The 5,635-nt window shown below is 41.4% G+C and overlaps 1 protein-coding gene across 1 annotated transcript in view; it reads right to left on the bottom strand.

Annotated features, from left to right (window-relative positions):
* RAB27B (RAB27B, member RAS oncogene family) overlaps positions 1 to 5,635 on the bottom strand; it is a 185,771-nt gene that overhangs the window by 169,821 nt on the left and 10,315 nt on the right. The gene's annotated exons all lie outside the window — the stretch shown is intronic.

The following is a 5,635-nucleotide window of genomic DNA, read 5'->3' as shown; positions in this document are numbered from 1 at the left end:
TAAAAAAAAAAAAAAGAAAGTTGGCGTCAGAATCATAGTTTGATTGTAAACCAGCTAATATGTGAAAGGACCCCTCTAAAAAGTGACTTGATTGGTTCGTCTGCAAATGTAGTCAAGTGGGAAAATGCTTGCTTTCCACATTCATCTATTGCATATTGAATTTAGAAGATAAAAAACAGTCTGTTATTTATTCATCTACTTCATTTTTCGATTATTCTTTTCTTTCATTCTCAACCTTCCGGGTTGCCCCTCTGTGTTCTTCCCCTCCTTCCTGTGAGGGGTTTGTTTAGTGTTCACTCAAGAATGCCTTCAATTTGCTTTCATTTCTGAGGAGAGTTCTGGTTCGAGGACTCTGGGTTGACCATTTTTCATTCAGGACCTCAAACGTGGCGTTCTGTTTTTAGCCTGCGTGGTTTAGGAGGAGAAAGCTGCGGCCCTTCAAATATTCACCTTCTTTTCTAATGTGCTGAGTCATTCTTCCGACTGCTGTGAGACATTTCACTGTAACTTTGGTTTTCAATCATTTAAAAAATAATGTGTGCAAAGATACGTTTTCAAAATGGTTTATCTTTCTTGGGGTGTGTATATGTGCTGATTTCCTGTCGTTTAAAAATATTTATGTCTGCATAGGTACTGAATTACATATGTTAAATTATATATGTCATATTTGGGGAAATTCTGATCTGCATTTAAACTTTTTTCCCTATACCAATGTTTTTCTTCTTTATTTCTGTGATAGGAATGTTAGCCCTTTGATATTGTCCCAGCATCCCCTAAGCGTCTGTTTTATTCCCTTTTCATCTTTTTCAGATTGAATTATTTATAACACTTTGTTTTCAAGTTGTGTTTCATCTGTCATTCTCATTCTGGTCTTGATCTCCTCCAGTGATCTTTTAAAAAACATTTCTGTTGTATTTTCCACTTCAACAATTTCCAATTGCTCCTTTTTAGAGCTGCTATTTCTTATCTTTCATCTTTTCTGTTCCTCTTGAGAATTTTTTTCCTTAGTTGATGGAGTGTGATTAAATTTGGTGTTTAGATCCAGGGAATCCAGGGCAGATGATCCCTACAGGACCAGTGGTGTGAGTGGCGATACTGGGAGGGTAGAGGGAGAGTGAGTAGGAAAGAGGGAACCAATTACAAGGATCTACATGTGACCTCCTCCCTGGGGGATGGACAACAGAAAAGTGGCTGAAGGGAGACGTCGAACAGGGCAAGATATGACAAAATAACAATTTATAACCTATCAAGGGCTCATGAGAGACAGAGAAGTGGGGAGGGAGGGGGAAAATGAGGACCTAATGCCAGGGGCTTAAGTGGAGAGGAAATGTTTTGAGAATGATGAGGGCAATGAATGTACAAATGCGCTTTACACAATTGATGTATGTATGGATTGTGATAAGAGTTGTATGAGCCCCTAATAAAATGATTTTTAAAAATTTGGTGTTTAGAATCTTTGTCTGATAAAACCACTATCTGCCATATCTTAGGGTGCAATAACTTTTTCCTTTGCTACCGATTTTTTTGTTTTCCTAACTCTGTTGATTTAGTCATTTTTAATTGGATCCCAAACATCTTGATTATTGTACTTTCCATATCCAGATAGATTTAATATATTTGGGGTAAGTTTGTCCTTGGTTGTTCTTGTTTATGTTAGTAGGTGATCAATGCTATTAAATATAGACTGCAAGTCCCTGGCCACCTTTCATGAGCTCTGACAAATGCAGGTAGAGTAGATGTGCTTCACGCAAAGGGGGAGGGAAACGGAGGTTCTTTGTGGCTGGTGTTCAGCTGTTACAGAGAAGAACATCACAAGGGCTCTGCCCCACAGAGATCACCGAGCAATTGAGGGTGACTTGAAGTTTTGCATGTTCACCTGGTGGGGGCAGGAGGAATACCTTGGATTTCATCTCTTGGGGTTTACAGTTGCAATGCTAGTGAGATGGTAGAGAGAGGGTAACACCTCCAGGAGCTACCACCACTGAAAGGGAATGAGAAGTTGCCATGCCTCAGCCCATAGATGCCAAGGAAAGTCAGAGGACTGGAATCCTGTAGGGTTCTTCCTCCCAGGCCTCTGGGCAGAGAAAGTGGACTTTTCCGGAGTCCACTCATCTATAGGTTCCTGCTCACCGCAGGTCTTGCTTTCAATTAGAAAGCCCAACTCCCAAACCCCAGCCAAACCCAACCCAACCCACCGCCACAGAGTTGATTCTGACGCGGAGCAAGTCTAGGTAGAAGAGGGTAGAAGTGCTCCCGGGGGCTTCTGAAATAGTAAATCTTTACGGGAACCCAAAGTCTTGTGTTCTTCCTACGCAGGGGCTGGAAGGTTGGAATCCCTGACCTTCATTAGAGCAGCCCAGTGCTCAACCTTTCTGGGGACTCAAGGAGGCATCAACAACAACAACAACAACAAACAGCCCTGGAGCTCACCGCTCAATCATTTCTGGGTTTCCTACGTGATGTCTTTCCTCTGACCCATCTTCCAAAGGCCTTTGAGAATTGCCTTGTCTGTGTCGTCCAGGCCTTTGAGGTGTAGTAAGAAAGTGAGAGGGTGCCGTGTGATTACGCTGTATGCATGAGCTATGAAGCTAATTGTAATAGATCACATGCGAGAGTAAAATATTCCACCACCTGTAGAAGCACCAGCATTTTAAACAGCAGCGAGAGGAATGCCAATTTTCTCACCGAAGCTAAAACAGAGCACCACACATAAAATGATGTGATTTTAACCAAAGGTCATATTGTCCATGCTGTTGCTAAGTAAGTTGTTCCTTCCTGATTATATTCAAGGAAAATAACTCATTTATAATAATAAATTTGGTTGCATCTTCAGGACAAATCTAAATTGGTTTATAACAAGATACAAATACTTTCCTCTGATAGTTTCCACTTGCAAACCAATACTTACAGTCTTCAGTCCATGACGTTTTTTACAGAAAATCTGTTTTCATGCAGACTACCTTCAGAATCTGCCTCCCAGGTAGCCCCTTCCCAGACCCAAAGATTTTGCAAGTTCGGGAATGACCTTACTCCCCTCTGTTCCTTCATGAACTAAGAAAATCGCAGATCAATATTTGTGAAATTGAATTTGAAGGTAAACTCAGTTTTCCGTCATTTTTTGGTTCCTTATATTCTACTTTCCCACATCCTTCTCCAGTGTGCTGTATCATTTTTAAATGAGTAAATAGTCGTTTAAATGAATGACATTTAAAACTATTAAATAATAACTAATTTAAAGAGAGCTAACCAAAAGGTTTGAAAATAGAATACACCAGTTGTTTCAAAGGAGAAAAGACCGTGAGCCACGTCTGTCAAGATTCCCAATCATTTGCGAAAAGCATTAAACAAAGGTGTGTAAGCTGAAAAAAAAAAAAAGATTCGCAATCAATCTGCCAATCAACCGACCAACACACCCTTGCCGTGGAATCGATCTTAAGTCATCTCACTCACTTGCATTGAATCAATTCCAACTCACAGCCATCCTGTAAGATAGAGTAGAACTCCCCCTGCGCCTCTAAAACAGTAAATCTTGACTCTCTCGATCAGTGGTTCCCAACCTTCCTAATGCTGCGACCCTTTTATACAGTTCCTCGTGTTGTGGTGACCCCCAAACCATAAAATTATCTTCATTGCTACTTCATCGCTGTCATTTTGCTACTGTTATGAATCGGGCGACCCCTGTGAAAGAGTCATTCCACCCCCAAAGGGGTCAAGCCCCACAGGTTGAGAACCGCTGCTCTAGATGGTTTCTGAGGCTGTAAATCTTCATAGCAGCAGATAAGCTTATCTTTCTCAAAGGAGTAGCTACTGGGTTTGAACTCTCAACCTTTGGTTAGCAGTCCAACACTTACCAACAGGGCCATTACAGCACTGGAAATCCTACAGGGGCAATTCTATTCTGTCCTATGTTATCACTATGAATCAGTTTTGACTTGACAGCATACAGCAACGAAATTCTTATTTAACTAATTTAGTAATTTCTAATTGGATCTTTCTTTTTAAATAAAGTATCCCTTAATGTGGCCATGAGGATAACAGGACTCAGTAAGAATCTTTAGCTATTATACATTCTCCTGGGGACCTTCCAGCAAGGAACCCCCATCTGTATTCTGAGTATTATACGGAAAATATATGCATGTAAAGATTGACAAGCTAACTGTGGAAAGGTGAAAGTACTCTTACTAAATGATAGCAATTTGGGCAAGATTAGTGAAATTGATTTACACTTTGAAGGCAGAAAAATGCATGAGGAAAACTGTACAAATCATAATATTATGTTCTTCAAGTGCTTATCGCAATGTTTTCTCAGCTACTATTACTGCAGAATAAAATCCATATGCCCTCCAAAATATTGATAAATTGACCTCTTGTGTGTTGTTCTCATCTGTGAAATTAGACAATACAATTTCTTCATATTGGAGTGGATACTTTTTTAAGGCACAAAAGGAGCTGGTGAGAAGCTATTTGAGAGGCAAGGTTGCTCTGGGGGTTACTGTTATGTATTCAACAGACTAGACTATGGTTTTCAGGGGTTTGGCAGACCCTAGATAGTTTGCTCTTCCATAAGAAAGTATAATCCTGTTATTTGATGTAATCAGTACAAACAATCGAGAGAGCAGTTCCCTTTGTGTTGTTGGCTTCCCTCAGATTCTATCTCTATATGATCTGACAAAGCTCATTCTTTCTCTGAACCCTGCGGCCCGGAACTCTTCTTGCCACCAGATCTCAGTTCATGGGAGAGGAGCCTACGGAAGTCCCTGGTCTGCCATCTGACCTGAGGATTTCCTATTTGCCAGCTCCCAATAGCGCATGAGCCAGCAGAAGTCTTCAGTTTGTCAGCAGAACTATGGCTTTGGGACTTACCAGCTCCCACAATTGTGTGAGCCACTTCCTTGACATAAATGAATCATTCCATCATTCTCTTTATCTAGGAAACCTGGTGGTGGAATGCTAAGGGCTCAACTGCCAATGAAAAGATTCGCTGTTTGAACCCGCCAGAGGCCCTGGAAGAGGAAAGGGCTGGTGGTCTGCTTCCATAACTGTGACAGCCTGGAAAATCCTGTAGAGCAAACTCTCCTATATCACCTGGCTTCACCTTGAGTTCAAATTTGACTCGATGGCACATCAGAGCAGCATCTACATAATCGTGCATATTTTTTCAGTGGAAAAAAAATGTCTCTGACATCCTTCACTGACTCATAGCCCTACAGGGGACAACACCGGAGACACAGTGTGGGAATTGCACCCGATCTGATCCCACAACACCGAGGCAAAACACTAAGGGGGTGCAACAGAACAGCAAGGGAACGGAGCAGCAAGGTCCCCAGGGAATCATAAAGGTGGACTTTGGGGCCAAGGCTTGGTGCCCCAACAGACTGGACTGAAAAATGCTCCTAAAGGCTAACAAACAGTCCTTGAACTAACTACAAGCTTTTCTTTCTTGTGTTCTGTTTTGGTTTTTGTCATTGGTTTGTTGTTATTATTGTTTTGTTGTACATTGTTGCTTGGTTTTGCTCTGTCTTGTTTTTGCGCATGTTATTATCTCCGCAGGTCTGTCTAAATAAGAGGCTGGATGAACAATCTGAAGGAGAAAACAACGGTACCAACAGTTCCAGGGGGACATGGGAGAGGGGGA

This window comes from Echinops telfairi, unplaced genomic scaffold (assembly GCF_000313985.2).
Source record: "Echinops telfairi isolate 266 unplaced genomic scaffold, ASM31398v2 ScPeMD7_7400;HRSCAF=8409, whole genome shotgun sequence".
Lineage (NCBI taxonomy): Eukaryota > Metazoa > Chordata > Mammalia > Afrosoricida > Tenrecidae > Echinops > Echinops telfairi.
This window is presented reverse-complemented; position numbering and strand designations above follow the sequence as displayed.